Genomic DNA, 22,654 nt, shown 5'->3' with positions numbered 1-22,654 from the left:
GCATGATTTCATACATTGGTGGGACATAAAAATGAGACTAAGAGACATGGACAAGTGTGTGATGGTTATGGGGGGGAGGGAAGAAGGGAGAGGGGGAGGGGGAGGAGGAGGGGCACAAAGAAAACTAGATAGAAGGTGACAGAGGACAATCTGACTTTGGGTGATGGGTATGCAACATAGTTGAATGACAAGATAACCTGGATATGTTTTCTTTGAATATATGTACCCTGATTTATTGATGTCATCCCATTAAAATTAATATAAATTTATGTATAAAAAAATAAAAATGTATATTCTAGAAATATGTTTCCTTCTATGTTATTCCCTTGGCACAGGGTGCCACCCTAGTGATACACCTCTAGTTTGAGGGGCATAGTCCCAGTGGGCCTTGAGCCAAAGATGCAGAGGCCTGGAGCCCACGCAGCCCTCCCAGCAAGTGCTGTGTGGCTACGCCAGCCCCACAGTCCCACTCCCCAGCCCTTCCTGAGATCCACACTTCAGTCAGCATTTCTCATTTGGGAGAGCTGGTCTCTTATGGCATGGGTGCATTATGGGTAATGTGAGTATGGAAATAAAAATATGGGCTTTGATTTCCTGGACTCTGATCATTGATAAAATAGGGCAAAAGAGAGCTATAATCTAATATACTATATTACTATAATTAGAGCTTCATGCATAGAGCTCTCTCCCACCCTCCCTCCAAAATAATGAAACAGATTAACATAAATAGTAGTGACTTTATCCTTCATCATGTGGTGTTCAGTGATTGGGTAATTATGGCAACAGCATACAATTAGTGGGTGTTCAGTTCAGTATGTGGGAAAGGCACCTGAAGGAATAGAACCGTGGAATCAGCATTTCAGAGTGGGACAGAGTCCTGGCAGTTGTGCTCCCTACACCCTACACCCTCATTTACAGAAGAGGAAACTGAGACTCAGAGGCCTAAATGACCTGCAGGTGCCAGATGTTTAGGCAAGGATAGAGTCAGAGCTAAAACTTAGGTTCCCTTTTCCTGTTTCCCTTCTCTTGTTTTCAACCCAATTTCTGTCTCTGAGAAACTGCATTAGGCAGGCTATTTGAGAAGGCTTTCCACATAATAAGTAGACATTGTTAACAAAACTGCTGAGGCAGAGAATACTGCTTTTGTGACTTACACTGTTGCCTGTCCTTTCATAACCTGTGGACTCCGAAAGTCATGGCCATTCAATGTCAACAGCAATCAGCAATGAACTTTTATTTGTTTTATCCATTTTGTTCCTTTGAAGTAGCAGAGAGGAAAAATTAGCAAGTGTATAAATTAAGATTTTAACTTACTATTCATAAGGTTAATTGTTTATTTCCAGTTAGATTTTTATTTCTGTTATTACATTGAAAACATCAGGTAAATGAACATTCTTAGGAGAATGCTCACATTTCTTAGTCCTGCACTACATGTAAGAAACTCAGGCATAGTCAATGCTTTTTGTAAAGTAGGCAAATTTTCTCAGTTTCCTAAGAAAATAAGCTGAGCCCTCATGAAACAATCAGGAAACAGACTCCAGCTGGAGGATGGATATGTAACCCACATTCAGACTGACATAAATGTGCATTATTTTTTCCCAATTTGTTGAACATAAACACAATCACAGCCAAAGTCATTCACATACCCTCCCTCTACACTTCCTCCTGTAGAAAAGGAAAGGCTGATGCCACTGGAGGCAACAGGTGAGCTTTTCTCCTCAGCTTTTCTCCTCCACCAATCCCTAGTGACTCTGTCCCAGAAAAGCCACACCTAGGAGCTGGGGCCTGGGTTATCTGTCTAGTAACCACTCAACTAAAACTGCACCCTGTCACCATTAAGAGCTAAGGCCAACCCAAAGGAGGTGGATGTGGAAAATTCTATTCTGCCTATGAGGGAAACATGTACTACTCTGGAAAGAACAATGTCCATCACTGGTGGTCACTGGTGATCACTTGGCAGGAAGCAGCAAGGCAGCTGGAAACAACCTCTATGCAGAAGTGAGATGCATGCCATTACATTCACAAAGAGGTACAGACACCATTAAAAAGCACTTTTCTGTGCTTCTGGATGACACTCTAACCAACTGAGCTACCTGGCCAGAGCTTCGAAAAAGCACTTTTCTCATCAAAGGTAATGTTCTGTATGTTCTTCTTTGTTCTGGTGTCAACCTCCCCCAGCCTTGAAATGCAGCTGGGGCTCAAATGTCTTGCTTAAAAGAGTCACTTAAAGTTAGAGTTCCAAATGATAATAGGAGGATGTTGAGATGGCAGCTGAGACCAGGGATGTAAGCACAGGAAGGCCCCCCTCGTGGGCAGCTCTGCCTTCTTGTTAGGGTCATGGGAGGAGGGCTCAGTGGCATGCAGTCTGGTGAGAGATGCAGGCACCATTGGGGACCTTGCCATGCCATATCATGGCCGTATGTGTCTCTAAGGCACTGTCCCATCACTAGTCCTTTTTCAATCAAAGTTTCAATTGAACATTTCCACAAGTCGACTGCCCAGTGTTGGGCAGGTCCTATTGTCTTTATTGACTCACGAGGAAATTGAAGCCCAGTGCAGCTGGCACACACAGAGAGAGTAGAAAAGATTAGACTAACATGTGCTAAGTGCACTGAAGGTCTTCTTCTGTTCCCAACACTTGACAGGGCCTTCCCTACTGTTTCCTTGTCTGTAAGATGATGTGAGTTGTGGTGCCCCCCTCAAGCATGTTGTAAGATTAAGTGAAGTGATGTAGGAGAAATGTTTAGCATAGTGCCTGATGCAGTGGAAGTCTTCAGTTTGAGTGTTATGATCCCTACAGTACCTTATGAGTGTCCATTATAACCTCCATCCCACAAACAGGAGACTGAGGCACAGACAGGAAAACAACTCCCTCAGTCAACCAGCCAACTGAATGGCCTCTTTAGGCCACAGACACAGACCTGAGCAAATCCAAAACCTGTACTCCTTCCTCTCAAGAGCATGATTATTCCACAACTCAGGCTGCCTGCTTCCAAATTCTGTGTGCTTTCCTTGAACCATTCGCCCTGATTTGAGTCTTCTACAGAAGTATTGTGACCTGGTTTGACTAGCAGACACAAAACCTTCTGTCTGAAAAGATACACAACAAATTTGTCATTATCCAAACACCACATTTCTTGGAGACTTATTATTATAATAAATATTATTATTACTTATTCAGTGAGAGGACAGGAGGCAAAGACAGACTCCCATATGCGCCCCAACCAGGATCAAGCTGACAAGCCCACTAGGGGAGGATGCTCTGCTCATCTAGGGTGTTGCTCTGTTGCTCAGCTCTTCCCAGCTCCTGGGGCTGTGGGGTCAACTCACTCCAAAGGAGCCATGGCTACAAGAGAAGAAGAGAGAGAGAGAGAGAGAGAGAGAGAGAGAGAGAGAGAGAGAGAGAAGGAGAGAAAGAAGTGAGAGGGGGAAGGGTGGAGAAGCACATGGGTGCTTCTCCTATGTGCCCTGACAAGGGATCAAACCCGAGACATCCACATGCCAGGCTGACAATACCAATGAACCAACTGGCCAGGGCCATTTCTTGGAGACCTTGATGAAATCACAAAGACACTCTCAGCAGAGTTCCCAGAGCTGCGAAGCAGTGTTGAAGCAGAGTTGAGAGTCTCAGGCCAATAATTAACATGAAAGTTAAAGGATGTTCTCATTAGCCTTCCTACGATTTCAAAAATCATTCTGACTTTTGATCATTTTCATCTCAGCTTTTTTTTGTAAAAGGTTAAGTGGATACAAAAATAGATAATTGGAAAAATACTTTATTTTTATGCCTTCTTGCATGTAGTAGGCATTTTCAAACTGTTTCTAAAATGTATGAATAAATTGATTATGAATAAAGGCATCTATTTTCCTCTTATGAATTGGCTCAAAGACCAGTTTTACAGGAACTGACCAAAAACTGCAACCCCAAGAGGTCCCAACTGTCCAATAATGCTTTGCTACAAAGCCCACTCTCCTTACAAAATTGGATGCCTGCTCCTGATGCAAAAAACATCCCTCACAAATCTGCCAGAGACTCATGGATGTGCCAGTGCAACCAGAGCTCACACCAGCTTTCTAAGCATTCAACTTGAACTTGACTAGGAGGCTCCCATATTCACACCCGGATCCACAGCACAGGCAGGGAGCCCCCCCTCCTTCGGGTGCTGTGTTCATTATGTGCCTTTTGCTGGACTGGCCTGTTTTGAGTCCATTTACACCCACTTCATGATTCTTCAGAAGAACCTACAGTAAAAAAGATCAACAGGCTGACATCACTTTGCTGGGAGCTCTATTACTGAGAAATTCTCAGTTAAAAAGAGAACTGGACTCCTTAGAACACCTGACTTGGAGTCTTGGCTCTGTGGTCTCCTCCCTCCTTATCTATAAAAGCGGCAATGGCAATACTTATTCAACAGAATCTATGTGCACAAAAAGTTTGTGAATGTACTTTGTAAACATTGAAGAGATAAGTTGTCTATCTGAAAGAGTTGTTACTGCCAAAAAAAAGGGGCCAGAGAAAAACCCACTGCATGCCACTGAACTGCTGTGCTGAAGAGAAAAGTAGTTCATGACACAGTCTCAACAGCCAGTAACTCCAGATCACTCTATGCACCCACGCCCTGATTGATTAAGCTAGAGTTGCCTCCAAATTAGTCATTCATGTGCCTGCTGCCTTTGCAACTTTTGCCATAGGCAGCTAAGTCACATCTGTGTGATAATTTATCATATATCTATTTCCCCTTACATCAAATTTAAGTTAACTTTATTTCTGCATGTTTTCATCAATAAATCACAGGTTTGCCTGACCAGATACAGCATCAGACTGGGATGCAGAGGACCCAGGCTGGAAACCCCGAGGTTGCCGACTTGAGTGTAGGCTCATCAGCTTGAGCATGGGGTTGCTGGCATGAGTGTGGGATCATAGATATGACCCCATGGTTGCTGGCTTGAAGCCCAAGGTTGCTGGCTTGAGCAAGGGGTCACTTGATCTGCTGGAGCCTCCTGGTCAAGGCAAATATGAGAAAGCAATCAATGAACAATTAAGGAGCTGCAACGAAGAATTGATGCTTCTCATCTCTCTCCCTGTCTGTCTGTCCCTAGCTGTCCCTCTCTCAGACTCTCTCTCTCTCTTTGTCAAAAAATAAAAGTAAAATAAGTTACAGGTGTGACACACTGGTAACATGTACTTCTACGCTGAAACTCACATGCGGGGAAACTTTGTATTAAGCCACAGTTCATCATATCATCTAATCCACACGAGTAAAGGGAATCTGCCAAAATGTTGTGTGGGCTGGCACAAGGAATGATGTGGGTGTCCTAAAAGCTGAATAAAAGTGCAATTCTAACTTTTAAAAGCAACATCAAACTACAACCCATTATCTAACCACATGTAATAAACAATTATTTACATTTCTATAACACTTTCCTGTTTTAACACATTCATGGTCACTATACAATCTGGTCCTGACCACAAACCTGGCTGGCAGCATGTGGGGTGGCTGATACTATCCTTTCACAAAAGCACCTCAAAGATGTTCAAAGATTTGTACAAGGTCACATTAGAAAGAAGGGGTACCTCTGTCTTTAGCTCAACTCATTTCACTGTACCTCCCCTCAGGTGTGTTTGCTTCTCCCTCTTTAAGTAGAACACCTCTCTCATGCCATCTTTTTATCCACCCACTCTTCCACCTACCCATTCACTCATTCATCTTACCCATTCACTCACTCATCTATTCAACCCTCCACTCATTCACCCATCTGTTTTTTTACCTGCCCTTCCAAACATGTCCACATTCTCCTATTCATGTGCCCCTGCAGCCATCGATCCATCTATCCACTTAACTTTTGAGGACCTTTTTTGTGCTGTCACTTTATAAAGCACTGAAATTACCTACCAAGCTTTTAAAAAATTTATCATTTTTAAGGAGAGAGAGAGAGACAGCAAGAGAGGGAGGGGACAAAGAGATAGGAAGCATCAACTTGTAGTTGCTTCATTTTAGTTGTTCATTGATTACTTCTCATATGTGCCTTGACTGGGGGACTCAAGCCAAGCCAGTGACCTCTGGCTTCAAGCCAGTGACTTTTGGGCTTTAGCCAGAGACCTTTGGATTATGCTGATGATCCCATACTCAAGCTGGTGACCTCACGCCCAGCTAGTGGGCCTGTGCTCAAGCTGACAAGCCCATGTTCTGGTGGGAATCCTCAGGGTTTCAAACTGGGGCCCTCAGCATCCCAGGCCTACTCTAAATCCACTGCACCACTACAGGTCAGGCACCTACCAATTTTTACTCATATAAAAAAAAGTTTTCATTTTGAACTGGAATGGAAACTAAAAGTAATATCTGCATCAGTTATTTCTCATTTGAAAATCACCATAGATTTTTCCTGATGATAGCAAAACAGTAATATGTTCTAATTCCTCCTGTCAAATGAAATGAAGGACCTGGGATCCTGACAACAGAAGAATCAGGAAAAGACCTGTTAATAGAGTCCTCTCTTTTATAAGTACACCAGAAGTACAATAATTATGGGTCAGTTTAAAGGGCATACTTCTAATTACTTCATATAAATAACAAGTTCAAATAATTAGAAACACGTCCCTGATAGTCTTAGAACATTGGGCAAGAGGTAATTTAAGCATCTAGGTGTTTTCTCAGACTGCCATTCAGATCTATCTGTCTTCATGATAGCACTCTGGGTATTTTAATTCTTTAATTTCAGGATTAAGAGCAATGAACAAACTATCATGGCGCAGGTGGCCCAACATATTGAGACCTCAGAAAGGGATATGGTTTATAGTAAAGAAAAATAAAACTTCAAAAATCATACAGAACAGAGTGAAACAAAATATGAATCTATTATCAAATAGTATAAATGATGAAAAATTAAAACATGTGTAAAAAATAAAACATTTGAAACTTCTAAATAAAAAATAAAATTTTAACCCTCTTATTAAAATTTTTAAAAATCTGCCTAAACAGGATGTTACCCTAATAAAATTACTGTCACCAGATTCCCAAACACTCAAGTCTTCCTTATCAATTAATGCCTCAATCAGTGGCTCTCCCACATCAGCGTGCATCAGAATCACCTGAAAAGCACATTAAATAGACTGCTGGGTCCCACACTCATGGTTTCAAAGACAGATTCAGCAGGTTTGCAGTGGGACCCAACAATATGTATGCCTCAAATTCTGGGGACACCGTTGCTGCTGATGATCTGGGGAACCTACTTTGAGAAGCTCAACAGTAGACCATCTCATTGCATAACTTCTCAGCTGCATGTGACACAGGGACCACTCCCTAGACTTTTGATGGCCACACTTTTCTTGCTTTCCCTGCCATCTCTCTTTTTCTCCATTTCAGTAGCCTCCTAATGTTCCTTGGGGTTTGATGTTCTGTTCCTTCACTGAAATTTTACTAAACAGCTTCATTCAGTCACTCACATTTACGTCTGGTAGCCCCCAGGCTGCAGCTCCAGCTGGATTAAACATGAGCTTCGTGGCCCTGGCCGGTTGATTCAGTGGTAGAGTGTCGGCCTGTTGTGTGGATGTCCAGGGTTCAATTTCTGGTCAGGGCACACAGGAGAAGTGCCTATCTGCTTCTCTACCCCTCCCCTTCTCACTTCTCTCTCTCTCTTCCTCTCCTGCATCTATGACTTGATTGGAATGAGTTAGCTCCGGGCACTGTGGATGGCTCCATGATCTCTGCCTCAGGTGCTAAGAAGAGCTTTTTTGCTGAACAATGGAGCAATGCCCCAGATGGGCTGAGCATCGCCCCCTAGTGGGCTTGCTGGGTGGATCCTGGTCAACGTACAGGTGGGAGTTTGTCTCTTTGCCTTCCCTCCTCTCACTGAATAAAAAAAGAAAATGTGAGCTTTGAGAGGGCACAGTTCATTGTCTGTTCACAATTGCACCTCAAGGGCAAGACCAGAGCATGCCTGACACATAGAATGTGCTCAATAAATAGTTGCTACAACTTCCTAGTGGATATTTCTACCTAAATGTTCCACAAGCTAACGGGCAACTAAAACTAAATGTGTTCAGAAAGAAATGTATCAAAGAAGTATAATACAGAAACTAGATTCTTCCCCCATATTTCCAATGTACCATCACCCACCCATTTTGTAGATCTAATAAATTTAAGGGTCATCCTTGAATCCTCACCTGTCAAATACCAAGTTGTGTTTTTACTTTGCAGATATCTTTCAGTTCCCTCCATTTCCACCATTTCTATCGCCACTGCCTAGTCCAGGCCACCTGTCTCTCACCATGGCAGCCTCCTGTCTAGTCCCTCATATAATCTCCCCACCACACAACAGTCAGCTGAGAAATCAGATGTCATCCTGCCACAGCCACCACTGAAGCCTGGCCATTCTTAGTCCTAAAAGCAAGCGCTAGTTCTTGACATAAACTCAGTCTGATGGAGACCCTACTAACTCTCCAGCTATATTTCACATTCTTCTCCACCAGCCATGAACTCCAATTATCTCCAGCTTAATTTTGTTCCTCAAACCATCCATGCTCTTTTGAGTGTGGATGAAAAAGGAGACACATACTGTATACGAAAAGGCACGTATTATTTACAGCGACTTGAAAAAGAAAGAACCATCAACCTCAAAAGAGGCAGCGGAAGATATATTTAAGGCAAGTCACAGCTGGTTTGAAAAGTTCAAGAAGAGATCTGGCATCCACTCAGTGGTGAGGCATGGTGAAGCTGTGAGTGCTGACGTTAGGCAGTTGAGGAGTACATCACATGTTTTGCTGCACTTTGGGAAAACTTAATAGAAATTATTTAAAAACTATTTTAAAAGAAATTATGTTTCTGTGTTGACATCAGCCAGGGTAGTGGTGTGTCTGGGAAGTGGCAGAGGGAACACTCTGGGACAGTGAAAATATTGTGCCCTGTTCTGGTGTTGATTACATGGGGGAATGCAGAGGAAAAATTCATAAAGCCATACACCGAAAAACTGAATTTTATGTATGTAATCATTATTCAATAAAAAGAAATTAACTCTATTTTTGAATTATAATATAATTCATGTAAAGATATAAATATTCATATGGGCTAGAACAATTCATGTGGGTTATAACAATATAATTCAGTAACAACTAAAAGCATCAAAGTTACTTAAGACACTAAGCAGCATGTGTGCATGCGCAGATGATGACGTAACACCGCGTATACAGTGGAGCAGCCCACGGCCATGCCAGTCAAGATGTGGACAGCACAGAGGAAAGTTCAGTGTGTTCTGTAGCTTGCTAAATTCGAATCCGTGACCAAAGTGCAACATGAATATCGGCACGTTTATAACGATGCGCCACCACACAGGAATAACATTACTTGGTGGGATGAGCAGTTGAAGGAAACCGGCAGTTTGGTGGAGAAACCCCATTCTGGTAGGCCATCAGTTAGTGATGAGTCTGTAGAGGCTATACGGGATAGCTACCTAAGGAGCCCTAAAATATCTGTGCATGATCCCACATCGAACTGCACTGAATAGGTATGAAACTGGGAGAGTTTTCCTTTTATTTGGTGCAGATTTCACATTTCTGTCGTCTTTTGTTGCTTTCCTGTGACTGGTCAAAAGTGCACCATGACTTTATGGACACACTGTATTACTTTTTTTCTCAAATTGCAGGAATAGCACCAAGGGTGAATGAACTATACCATTTAGGGCAGTGGTCCTCAATCCCCGGGCCACGGACCGCTACTGGTCTGTGGGCTATATGGTACCAGTCCACAGAGAAAGAATAAATAACTTACATTATCTCCGTTTTACTTATATTTAAGTCTGAATGATGTTTTATTTTTTTTAAATGACCAGATTCCCTCTGTTACATCCATCTAAGACTCACTCTTGACACTTGTCTCAGTCACATGATACATTTATCTGTCCCACCGTAAAGGCTGGTCCGTGAAAATATTTTCAGACATTAAATCGGTCTGTGGCCCAAAAAAGGTTGGGGACCACTGATTTAGGGGACTCCTTCATTGCCCTATTAAAGAAGTCTTGATATTCTATTTGGAAAAGAAAATTGTCCAAGCAAGTCAAGAAATGTGGAATTGTCTAATTGTCTCCCTTAGGTAAGAACATAAAGCACAGAAGTTCAAGGTTCATGTTCTAACCAGTAAGCTTGTTTTCTGTACATCACTTTTCATAAGAAGGTCCCTATGCTTCAGACCGGGTGACAAACACCCAAGGGACACTATATGAATCCAAAATAATGAGATTTAGAGCCACTAACCACTAAAATGGCACTTTATAAACTCCAGAGTCACTGCCTCCAGTCTTCTGGTGATTCTTCTACAGAAGTACCTGTTTTGCTTCTATTCTTGGTATTATTTTAGTCAGTTTCATGTTCCTTATGTTCCTATTTGCTACTGGTATCTTGACACTTAAAAATAAAAAGAGAGAAAATTGTAAAATTCCTGATTACCTAATTTAGTAAAGACATTAGTGTATCGTCATCATCATCGTCATTGTCATCATTACCAAGTGAAAGAAAAAAACTTTTTTTTTTTTCTTTTTTTTTTCTGAAGCTGGAAACAGGGAGAGACAGTCTGACAGACTCCCGCATGCGCCCGACCGGGATCCACCCGGCACGCCCACCAGGGGCGAAGCTCTGCCCACCAGGGGGCGATGCTCTGCCCATCCTGGGCGTCGCCATGTTGCGACCAGAGCCAGTCTAGCGCCTGAGGCAGAGGCCACAGAGCCATCCTCAGCGCCGGGGCCATCTTTGCTCCAATGGAGCCTTGGCTGCGGGAGGGAAAGAGAGAGACAGAGAGGAAAGCGCGGCGGAGGGGTGGAGAAGCAAATGGGCGCTTCTCCTGTGTGCCCTGGCCGGGAATCGAACCCGGGTCCTCCACACGCTAGGCCGACGCTCTACCGCTGAGCCAACCGGCCAGGGCCGAAAAAAACTTTTTAATATAAAATCCTTCCAGTAGCAGGATTAGCAAAACTGAAAGCACTCAAGCCATCTCAGCCCATGAGGAACGAAGAACCCCACGGTGCCCCTTTTTCCTGACAGGAAAACGGAGGTTACCGGCAGCTGCAAGATGATAGAATGTCTCATAGCAGATGTGAGAGACTGTCGCTTTTTCAAAGTATTACCCGTGAAAAGGCAATAATCTGATAAAGTTGTCATGACACAGGGAAATGAGAGGAGCGAGGAGGTTGTGGGGGGCGGAATGGGCGACGGTTAGTTATGGTGATGATGATAGTGATGGTTGGTAATGGTTGGTGATGGTGCTGATGGTGGCGCTGGCCGGCTCCTCGCTCGTTTCTCCATCACTGCCTATCCGTCCTCTCTGCCTCTTCGGTCCCGCGTGCCTCTGCCCGGAGAAACACAGCCGACAGCATTTGCACCCACGCCACACGTCCGCGGGCGCACGGCTGCGGCGCCCCTACAGCCAGCACCGACCTGCGCGCCCCGCGCCCTCCGCGACCACGCGGCGGTGGCCCTCTTGGCGATGGCACCTGCACGCTGCCCACGTCCCCAAGTGAGCACTGCCTCACCCCCCCCAAGCACCCGGGGTCGCGCGGATGACCCAGGGCCCAGCATCCCCCGGCGGCAGCGTCCGGAGCCCACCCCCGCCGGCCGCCTCCCCGCCGCCTGCCGCGGTCACTCACGCCTATACTGGGCCCCGCCGCGCGTCCGCCCCGAAACAAAGGCTACGCGGCCGCTGCGCCGTGGGCCGCTCCTGAAGCCCAGGCGGCCGGGAACCCGGAACCGGGAGGAGGGTGGAGGCGGGGGTGGAGAGGCGAAGAGGAGGGACAGGAGGGGGAGGGGCCGTGGCGGCGCAGGCCAGACTGCCGGGGCCACGTACAAGTCGCCTCTCGGACCGCCACCCTCCAGGGCGCTGTCCTCCCGGGCCCGCAGCCCGAATCCTTCCAGAAGGGACCAGGGTACCGCCCCTCAGGCGGGCGGGGTGGGAGGGAGAGTGTGTGTGTGTGTGTGTGTGTGTGTGTGTGTGTGTGTGTGTGTGTGTGTGTGTGTGTGTGTTCGTTCCTTCTTTCTGATCGCGATCGTCTGCATCCACCTCCACCTCCCCCACCCACCGTCTCCAAACACTCGGTAAAACACCAGACTCGGCCCCATCGGTCCACCCTTGGGGGCTTGCGCGGCCTCTTCGCCCTCCACATCTCTGTCCTGACGGTCAACTGGTACAGGAAGGGCGGAACTGCCACGGGAAGCCGAAGTGCTCAGACACTAGTCTGGTGACAGGCAAGCGGCCTGGAGAAAGACGGGATCCTTCGAGACTGGCCACATCGTGCTTGTCTCCCCTCCCAGCAGGATGGGTCAAGGTTGGAGGGTGGGACAAACCCATGCTATCCTCCAGAGGCCTGCCTGGAGTTGAGATCGGGAGCTTGCCTTTCTGGGAGAAGTAACGCTTACGCTTGGCTCAGTCATTTGCAGCTTGTTATAAATAGTAACTTTCGTTTTAAAAATTTAATAGAATTTTTCAAAAATCAGAAGTAGAAAGAATAGTGTAATGAAGCACAAGTGCTCAGTTCCAGCTTCAAACTTCCTTTCCTTCCTTCCTTCCTTCCTTCCTTCCTTCCTTCCTTCCTTCCTTCCTTCCTTCCTTCCTTCCTTCCTTCTTTTTCTTAAATTTTTAAATTATTTTTAATTTATTGTGTTAACATGAACACAAATGTCCCACTCAATATAACACCCTCACCCCCACCCCCTTGTCCCCCATTATCCCCCCCTTTGCTCCCCTCCACCTAACACCCTCCCCCTTTCCCTTGGGATTTGCTGTCCTGTTATCTATATCTCTTTGTTATGTATATTTTTGCTGATTTATCTCTACGGGCAAGTAAAATAAAGGACAAAATAAACAAATGGGACTATATCAAACTAAAAAGCTTTTGCACAATAAAAGACACCATGAACAAAATTAAAAGAACCCACACAATGGGAGAACATATTCATCAATATGATAAGGGGTTAGTAATAACCAAAATTTATAAAGAACTTCTAAAACTCAACACCAGGAAGGTAAACAATCCAATTAAAAAATGGGCAAAAGAACTGAATAGACATTTCTCCAAAGAGGAGATACAGATGGCCAACAGGCATATGAAAAAATGTTCAACTTCACTGATGATCAGAGAAATGCAAATTAAAACCACAGTGAGATATCATCTCACACCAGTCAGAATGGCGCTCATTAACAAACCAACAGAATAAGTGCTGGCGAGGATGTGGAGAAAAAGGAACCCTCCTGCACTGCTGGTGGGAATGCAGACTTGTGCAGCCACTGTGGAAAAGAGGCTGGAGTTTCCCAAAAAAATAAAAAATGGAACTGCCTTTTGACCCAGCTATCCCACTTTTAGGAATATATCCTAAGAATACCAAATATCTGATTCAAAAAAAGATATGCTCTCCCATGTTTATTGCTACATTGTTTACAATAGCCAAGATCTGAAAACAGCCCAAATGTCAGTCAGTGGACTAGTGGATTAAAAAGTAGTGGTACATATACACAATGGAATACTACAGGGCCATAAAATAGAAGGAAATTTTACCCTTTTTGATGGCATGGATGGATTTGGAGATCTTTATTTAAAGTGAAATAAGCCAGGCAGAGAAAGACAAATATCATATGATCTCACTTATATGTGGAATCTAATGAACACAGTGAACTGAGGAACGGAATAGAGGCAGAGGCGGGGTCCCAGGGAGCAGAGGGACAGATGTCAGAGGGAAGGGGGATGAAGGGATAGGATTGGGAGGAGGTGAAAGGATTAGTGAAACTATATATATTACAAACAGTCCAATATATGAATTTTTTAAGATACAAGCTGCGACTCGGTCCATATTTTTGTTCGAGATCCAAGCAAAATTCTGAGATACGAGTTGTGATTCAGGAAGCTGCAGCTAGTTGGAGCGTTGGCACACGGGTCCAGTATTGGCAGTTTGATATACGAGTTGACTGACTTATGAGCTCGGTTACAGAACGAATTAAATTCGTATCTCAAGGTACCACTGTATAGATATTTTGATGATGTTTATTCTTCCTATCCATGAACGCGGTATATTCTTCCACTTGTTTATACCTTCCTTGATTTCTTTTTTCAATGTCTTATAATTTTCTGAGTATGTCTTTTACCTCCTTGGTTAAATTAACTCCTAGGTACTTTTTTGTTGTTGTTGCCAATAGTGAAGAGGATTGTTTCCTTAATATCTCTTTCAGACAGTTTATTGTTGGTGTATAAAAATGCCTCTGATTTCTGAGTATTAATTTTATATCCTGCCATCTTGCTGAATTCATTTATCAGGTCCAGTAGTTTTTTTGACTGAGCCTTTAGGGTTTTCTACAATATGTACAGTATCATGGAATTAGCAAATAATGATAGTTTTACTTCTTTTTCAATTTGGATGCCTTTTATTTCTTCTTGTTGTCTGATTACTGTGGCTAGTACTTTCAAAACTATTTTGAACAAGAGTGGTAAAAGGGGAAACCTCTTTTACCTTGTTCCTGATCTCAAGGGGATTGCTTTAATTTTTGTCCATTGAGTATGATGTTGGTTGTGGGTTTGTCATAGATGGCCTTTATCATGTTGAAGTATGTTCCTTGTATTCCCACTTTGCTGAGAGTTTTGAACATAAATGGGTCCTGGATTTTATCAAATGCTTTTTCTGCATCTATTGTTGTAATCATGTGATTTTTATCCTTCCTTTTGTTTATGTGATGAATCACATTTATTGATTTGAAAATATTGTACCCACTTTGCCACCCTAGAATAAATCCCACTTGATCATGATGTATGACTTTTTTAATGTATTGTTGGATCCGGTTTGCTAATATCTTGTTGAAAATTTTAGCATCTGTGTCCATCAGGGATATTGGTTTATAGTTTTCTTTCTTTGTAGTGTCTTTACCTTTGTAGTGTCTTTGTAGTGTTTTTTGAAATGAGTATAATGTGGGCCTCATAAAAGGAGCTTGGAAGTCTTCCCTCCTCTTAAATTTTTTGAAATAGCTTGAAAAAGATAGGTGTTTGTTCTTCTTTGAATATTTGGTAAAATTCACCTGTGAAAACTTTGGTCCAGAACTTTTGTTTGTTGGGAGTTTTTTTATAACCATTTTAATTTCATTTGTTGTAATTGGTCTGTTCAGGTTTTCTAATTCTTCCAGATTGAGTCTTGGAAGATTGTATGTTTCTAGAAATTTGTACATTTCACTGAGGTTGTCCAATTGTTTGGCATACAGATGTTCATAGTATTTTCTTACAATCCTTTGTATTTCTGCGGTGTCAATTGTTACTTCTCCTTTTCCAGTTCTAATTATATTTATTTGAGTCCTCTTTTTTTCTTGATGAGTCTGGTTAAAAGTTTGTCAATCTTGTTTACCTTTTCAAGGAACCAGCTGTTGGTTTCATTGATCTTTTGTATTTTTGTTTAGCCTCTATGTCATTTATTTCCACTCTGATCATTATTATTTCCTTCCATCTACTTACTCTGGGCTTTATTTGTTGTTCTTTTTCTAGTTCTTTTAGATGCAGAGGTAAGTTGTTTATTTGAGCTTTTTCTAGCTTCTTAAGGTATGAACTTCCCTCTCAGGACTGCTTTTGCTGTGTGTCCCATAAATTTTGAGTTGTTGTATGTTCATTTTCATTTGTTTCAAGGAAATTTTTGATTTTTTCCTTGATCTCATTGTTAACCCATTTGTTACTTAATAACATGCTATTTAGCCTCCAAGTTTGAATGTTTTTGTTTTTCTATTATAGTTGATTTCTAGTTTCATGCCATTGTGATCTGAGAAGATGCTTGATATGATTTCAGTCTTCTTAAATTTACTGAAATTTGTTTTATGTCCTAATATGTGGTCTATCCTAGAGAATGTACCAGGAGCAATTGAAAAGAATGTATATTCTGCTGCTTAGAGTTAAAGGTTCTGAAGCTATCAATTAAATCCAGATGATCTTGTGTGTCATTTAAGGCCATTGTTTCTTTGTCAATTTTCTGTCTGGAGGATCTATCCATTGATGTTAGTGGGGTATTAAAGTCCCCTACTATTATAGTATTGCTGTCAATCTTGCCCTTTATGTCCATCAAAATCTGCTTTATATGTTTAGGTGCTCCTATATTAGGCACATAAATATTTACAATGGTTATATTCTTCTGTTGGATTGCTCCCTTTTTCATTATGTAGTGACCTTCTTTATCCCTTACTATAACCTTTGTTTTAAAGATTATTTTGTCAGATATAAGTATTGCTACTCCAGCTCTTTTTTTTTTTCATTTCCAAGTGTGAAATACTTTTTTTCATCCCTTCATTTTTAGTCTATGTTTATCTTTTGTTCTGAGGTGGGTCTCTTGTAGACAACATTTGTACGGGTCTTGTTTTCTTATCCATGTCTACCATATGTCTTTTGATTGGAGCATTTAATCCATTTACATTTAAGGTTATTATTGACTTATACTCATTTATTGCCATTTTATTCTTTAAATCTACAATCCTCTTTTTCTAGATTTTTTTCCCCTTTGCTCTTTTTACAGCAAGCCCCTTAATATTTCTTGGTTTGGTTGTAATGAATTCCTTGAATTGTTTCTTGTGTTTTTTTGTCTGTGAAGCTTTTTATTTCTTCTTCAATTTTAAACAATAGCCTTGCTGGATAAAGAAGTCTTGATTGTAGGTCCTTGTTTTGCATCACTTTGAATATTTCTTGCCAATCCCTCTGGCCTCAAGTGTTTCTGTTGAGAAATCAGATGTCATCCTTATAGGGGGCTCCTCTGTAGGTATTTAACTGCTTTTCTCTTGCAGCTTTTAGTATTCTTTCTTTGTTTCTTAACTTTGACACTTTAATTATGATGTCTCTTGGTGTAGGCCTCCTTGGGTTCCTCTTTAATGGAACTCTCTATGCTTCTTGAACTTGTGTGACTTTTTCCTTCATCAATTTTGGGAAGTTTTCCACTGATTTTTTTCATTCTCTTCTTTCTCAGGAACCCCTATGATGTGGATATTGCTTCTCTTCATGTTGTCACAGCTCTCTTAGAGTTTCCTTAGTCTTTTTGAGCCTCTTTTCTTTTTGTTGCTCTGCTTCCATGCTTTCATTTATCTTGTCCACTAAATCATTGATTCAATCCTCTGCCTCATCCAATTTGCTATTGAATCCTTCTAGTGCAGTCTTCATTTCTGATCTTGTATTTGCCATTTCTGGTTTTTTTCTATGATTTTAACGTCATTTTTGATGGTTGCTATCTCTTTATTCAAGTCCATCTATTGTTGCTCTAAGATCCTTGAGCATCTTAAAAATCATTGTTTTAAACTCTGCATCTGGTATTTTGATTATTTCCATCTCATTCAGTTCTTTTTCTGGGAATTTCTCTTGTTGATTCATTTGGGTCTCATTTCTCTCTCTGCCTATTTTTTCTGTGCATTAGGTAGCACAGTCTGTCTTTGCAATTTTTGTGGTGTCTTTATAAAGAAGATGAGCTCAGTGGTACTGACCTCCAGGCAACCTGTTTTCTTTGTTCTAGGAATGCTTCTTGAAAGTACTATTTTCCCTCTTATTGTATGTGAGTATTAAATGCAGTTGGTCCTTTCATGGTTACAGTTATCCCTTCAGGCTGGCTGGCTCTAAAGGTCAACCTTGATTATGTGTATTATACACTGTGCAATGTCTATCCTGTTGGGCGAATTTATTGTCCACAGTGTCTGGTGTTTGCTAGACTCCACCTTTGGGCATGCTGCTTGTGCAGGTAGCTGAGTCTAGGGTTGGTGCTGTCTGTCACCCATGACTAGTTGTGTTGGCTCTAGATCTTCTTGGGTTGGCATCAGCTGTTGTTTGTAACCTGCTGTGAGCTACCTGTCTGCAGCTACTGCACTTTTTGCTGTTTTTGTTTGTGTTTCCTATGCCTGAATAGTGTGGAAGGGGCCGGGCTTTTATAAGGCTCAGCTTCCTCCTGCTAAAGATGACAGCAGATCTCTAAAAGTCCCAAGCTCTGTAAAATTTGTCTCTACTCTTCATCTGCTCCTCCTTCTCTTGCAGCTGCCTGGTCTTCCCACAGAGTCTTCTGTAGTAAGAGTGTAGTGTGGGCTCAGACTGGCCTCACCCAACCATCCCCTCTACAGGCTGCACTCTTGGTGAGTTAGGACAGCTGAGGTTGTGAATACCATGTTAGTGAGACCCCCTACTTCAGGGGTCTTTTGGTCAGGAGCTTAGTACAGGGAATGTGGCCCCTACTCTAGAGCTCAATCCTTAAGCCACAGCTGGATACTTAAATTTTATTTTCCCCCAATAAGGTGAGAGGCAGGTGCAGACCAAGTATGGCCAATAGTCTCCTCTGCAGAAATTCTTACAGCTGGTGAGACCATGGTCTCAGGAAGGAAGACTGAGAGAGTCTTCTCCTGGGGCTGACTGTGCCCCCCCCCCCGCAAAGGTGGCTAAGCCCCTCAACCAGGTTCAACAATAGACTCACAAGGACCCACACATTAAATGTCCATGCTTCAAGCCTCTCTCCCATCCCCCTGTGAAATCTAGCCCTGCATGGCAGGATATCCAGTGCCCAGGCTGGCTGACTGTGAAGCTGCATCCAATCCAATGCACATGGGACTCTGTGCTGGTGCTGATCACAAAGATTGGAACTCGCCTCAGCTCGGCCAGGTGTGAGGAGCCTTTCCTTAGGATACCACTCTAGCAAGGGTTGTTAGATCCTGAACCAATGCTTTCTGCAGCAGACCCCTGTATGTTCCAGCCCTGAGCCTTCCTGGCAGGAGCCTGGCTCAGACCAGTGGGAGACACTGCCCATGACTGGCCCTCAGCAACCTTCTTTGAGCTACAAGAAATCCAGGGTTTGTGGCTGCCTCTGCTGGGCCCAAGTGTACATGGAAATACTAAGTTGCACTCCTAGGCTGGCTTTTACTCACTCTGGATCTGGGGGCAGGTCTGCTTAAAAGATCAAGTTTCCCTGAGTCCTGCCTTTTGCAGCCTCTGTCTGCTCACTACTTTCTGGACTTAGCCACTGAAAAAACCTCTGGTAGAGTCTAGAGCAGGGGTCCCCAAACTTTTTACACAGGGGGCCAGTTCACTGTCCCTCAGACCATTGGAGGGCCGGATTATAAAAAAAAAAACAAACTATGAACAAATTTCTATGCACACTGCACATATCTTATTTTAAAGTAAAAAAACAAAACGGGAACAAATACAATATTTAAAATAAAGAACAAGTAAATTTAAATCAACAAACTGACCAGTATTTCAATGGGAACTATGGGCCTGCTTTTGGCTAATGAGATGGTCAATGTCTAGTTCCATATTTGTCACTGCTAGCCGTAACAAGTGATATGACGCGCTTCCAGAGCCGTGATGCTTGCGTCCTGCATCACCGGAAGTAGTACTGTACATGAACAATGCCGCGCTTTGCAGTGCTGCAACATACAGTGCTCCTCTCACTGACCACCAATGAAAGAGCTGCCCCTTCCAGAAGGGCGGCGGGGGCCAGATAAATGGCCTCGGGGCCACATGTGGCCCGCGGGCTGTAGTTTGGGGACCCCTGGTCTAGAGCCTGTGGCAATTCAGGGATTAGGAAGGGTGGTGGGTGTGGCTCTGCCCCTCGGCCCTAGATGTCAGTGTGTCCAGAATTTTTCCACAGAACTCAGTAGAGTGTGGCCTCTGAGACCCAGAGGTGTGATTTGCCTATACTCCAGACAGTTTCTACTGGGTCTCCCATGAGGTGGAAGCAGTAGTCCTAGATTGGGGAGCATGTGGGGGAATGCTCTGGTCTCAACACCAGAAAACTGAGCCACTGACTTGCACCCGGCTTCCTGGCCTCTCAGAATGACCTGTTGCCATTCTGGGGTTGAAGAGACTTCTGAGGGCAGAGCAGTTGCTTTTCCCCAGGCTGATGCCACACAAGAGGATGCTCCACTCAAGAAAGATGGCTACTACAGTATTGGAGAATGACTCAGCACAGGGATTCTGGTAGCTGTTCCCCACAGTGTCTCTCCCTGGGCATGCAACTTTATACTTTCCTTGTGCTACTCAAGTCCTCTCAGCTTTCACTCCACTGGAGCCCTGTGTAAGTTGCTGTGAATGAGATTTTCTGCTCTGGCCCTTTACATTGGCATCTGTGTCTCTGAAAATTTGTCTCTTTCTTGCAGACAGAAACCCTGCTCTTTTCACCACCAAATGCTGTCTGGGCATCTTTTCTAGGCTTTGGGGCTGTATGCTGGGGCTCCGGGCCTGGAGATGAGCACCCAGTGTGACCCTCCCCACAGTGAGAGTCCCTCCGGACCCTCAGCCACCGCTCCTGGGAGCGGGGCAGCCCTTTCCATAACTGCACCCTTTCTACCAGTCTTGGTGTGGCTTCTTCTGTGACCCTTGGTTATAGAGTCCTCTTCCTTTAGTCCAAAGTTGGTTGTTGTTGTTTTTTTTAATTTTTTTATTTATTTATTTTTTACAGAGAGAGAGAGTCAGAGAGAGGGATAGACAAGGACAGACAGACAGGAATGGAGAGATGAGAAGCATCAATCATTAGTTTTTCATTGTGCATTGCGACACCTTAGTTGTTCATTGATTTGCTTTCTCACATGTGCCTTGACCGCGGGCCTTCAGCAGACCGAGTAACCCCTTGCTCGAGCCAGCGACCTGCCAGCGACCTTGGGTTCAAGCTGGGGTCTTTTGCTTAAACCAGATGAGCCTGTGCTCAAGCTGGCGACCTTGGGGGTCTTGAAGCTGGGTCTTTCCGCATCCCAGTCTGACACTCTATCCACTGTGCCACCGCCTGGTCAGGCCAAAGTTGGTTTTTAAAGATAATTCTTCTTAAATTAAGTTGTAATCCAATTTGGTCATGGGAAGTGGCAGTTGGAATGTTCACCTACTCCATCGCCATCTTGGAAATCCCCCTTCCTTTCTTTCTTAAAATTATATTTATTGAAGTAACAGGGGTTAATCACATTGTATAAATTTAGGTGTGCAACATTATAATTTGTTATCTGTATACTGTATTGCATGCTCACCACCTGAAGTCTAGCGTACATCTATCTGACCTGATATGCCCACTCTGCCCACCTCCCATCTCTCTGGTAACCACCATTCTGTTGTCTGTCTCTATAACTTTGTTTGTTTTGTTAGTTAATTTGTTTCCTTTTTGTTTTATAGTCTACATTTGAGGGAAATCATATAGTTATTGTCTGTTCTCATCTGACTTGTTTCACTTAGCATGATACCCTCAAGATTCATCCATGTGGCAACATTTCATCTTTTGACAGCTGTGTAGTATTCTACTGTGTATATATATATATCACATCTTTATCCATTCATTCTTCAGTGGACACTTGGATTCTTTTCATGTCTAGGCTATTGTTAATAAAATTGCAGTGAACACAGAAGTGCATATATCTTTACAAACAAGTGTTTTCATGGTTTTTCAGGTAAACCATGTAGAGGAATTTCTGGATCCTATGGTGGTTTTGTTCTTAATTTTAAAAGAAAATTCCACACTGTTTTCATAGTGTCGTCTGCACTCCATTCTTCTATCTACGCCTCTCTCTCCCTATCGTGAGAAACTAAGGACTTAATATATATATATATATATATATATATATATATATATATGCAATCTCATTATCCCACCTTACAAAAATGAAGAATAATTCCTTTATATCAGCTGATTATGACTTAGGAACAGCTGAAAGTTACTTCTTGAGCAGTTATCTGTGTTCAGTGCTTTACCTAGGCTGCTCAGCTTTGGTGAGGGCCCTACTTTTGTCTCCCCCTGGTGATGGACAAGAGTGGTGGCAAATTGTTACTGGCCCACAGTAGCTGGTGGAGCATGAATTAGGGAACACTGATCCACCAAGGGTCAGACACTCCTTATTAGGGTCCCAGATCATCAGAAAATTCTGATAGAAGCCTAATCTTCCAGAAGAATGAACATGCAGAATTTTGACTTAAATCCCAGGGGTTTTATCCAACTCTCATGGGACCCCTGAACCCAAGTGCAGGTTACAAACTATGGAGCTGGGACAAGGTTTTCCTTGTAGCCCCTTGGAACCCCAAGGGTAGGATCCTAAGGATCTTGCTGGGTCTGCCCCTCACCAGGACAGCTGACCTTCATCTCTTAGGTACTGGGGGTCCTGGGACCTGAGCAAAACAAGAGAGTCAAGCTAGAGGCCAGCCTTCTTTTCCAAAGAGGAAGCTTTGTATCTAAGACCTGTGTAAGTATGGATTGAAAAAGGATTCTCGGCTGTACCTCAGAAGAACATCTTTCCAGGATGAACCCTGTGCCCAGGGTACCTGGACACTCAACTTATCGAAACTCCCTAATGGCAGAGCTGAGGTGTATCCATCAGCATGAGGCTTTGGGAGCACAGTTCAGAGGGAGCACCACAGAGCAGTCATGATACAGGTTCTGGACTCAGACTGCCTGGCTTTGAATCCTATACTTCTTGCTAGCCTTGTGACCATGAGCAATCTACTTGACATTTCTGTGCCTATTTCCTTATCAGGAAAAAATAGGGTTGTCATTTCAATCTAACTACTTCGGCTACTAGGAGGCATTTAGTCATGTCCAGTGCCTGGTGCAAAGAGGTTAGCAAAGTGCTCGTAGCAGCCCACTGCCTGTACCCTGTAAGTGGGAGAAGCATGATGATTGACACCCATAAGGACTGCTACCTCAGAGGAATCACAGCCTTACTCAAAG

General features: G+C 43.3%; 1 long non-coding RNA gene across 1 annotated transcript; it reads right to left on the bottom strand.

Moving 5' to 3' along the window:
- Positions 1–9,834: 9,834 nt before the first annotated feature.
- On the bottom strand, positions 9,835–11,811 carry LOC136397810 (uncharacterized). Its single transcript, XR_010749924.1, has 3 exons — positions 11,632–11,811; positions 11,113–11,333; positions 9,835–10,396 (listed from the first exon to the last, which is right to left on the bottom strand). It is a non-coding gene; the product is annotated as an uncharacterized lncRNA (long non-coding RNA).
- Positions 11,812–22,654: the final 10,843 nt, after the last annotated feature.

The sequence above is a fragment of the Saccopteryx leptura genome, chromosome 3, assembly GCF_036850995.1.
Source record: "Saccopteryx leptura isolate mSacLep1 chromosome 3, mSacLep1_pri_phased_curated, whole genome shotgun sequence".
Taxonomy (NCBI): Eukaryota; Metazoa; Chordata; class Mammalia; order Chiroptera; family Emballonuridae; genus Saccopteryx; species Saccopteryx leptura.
Note: the sequence above shows the minus strand (reverse complement) of the source record. Positions and strands in the feature narration are given on the sequence as shown.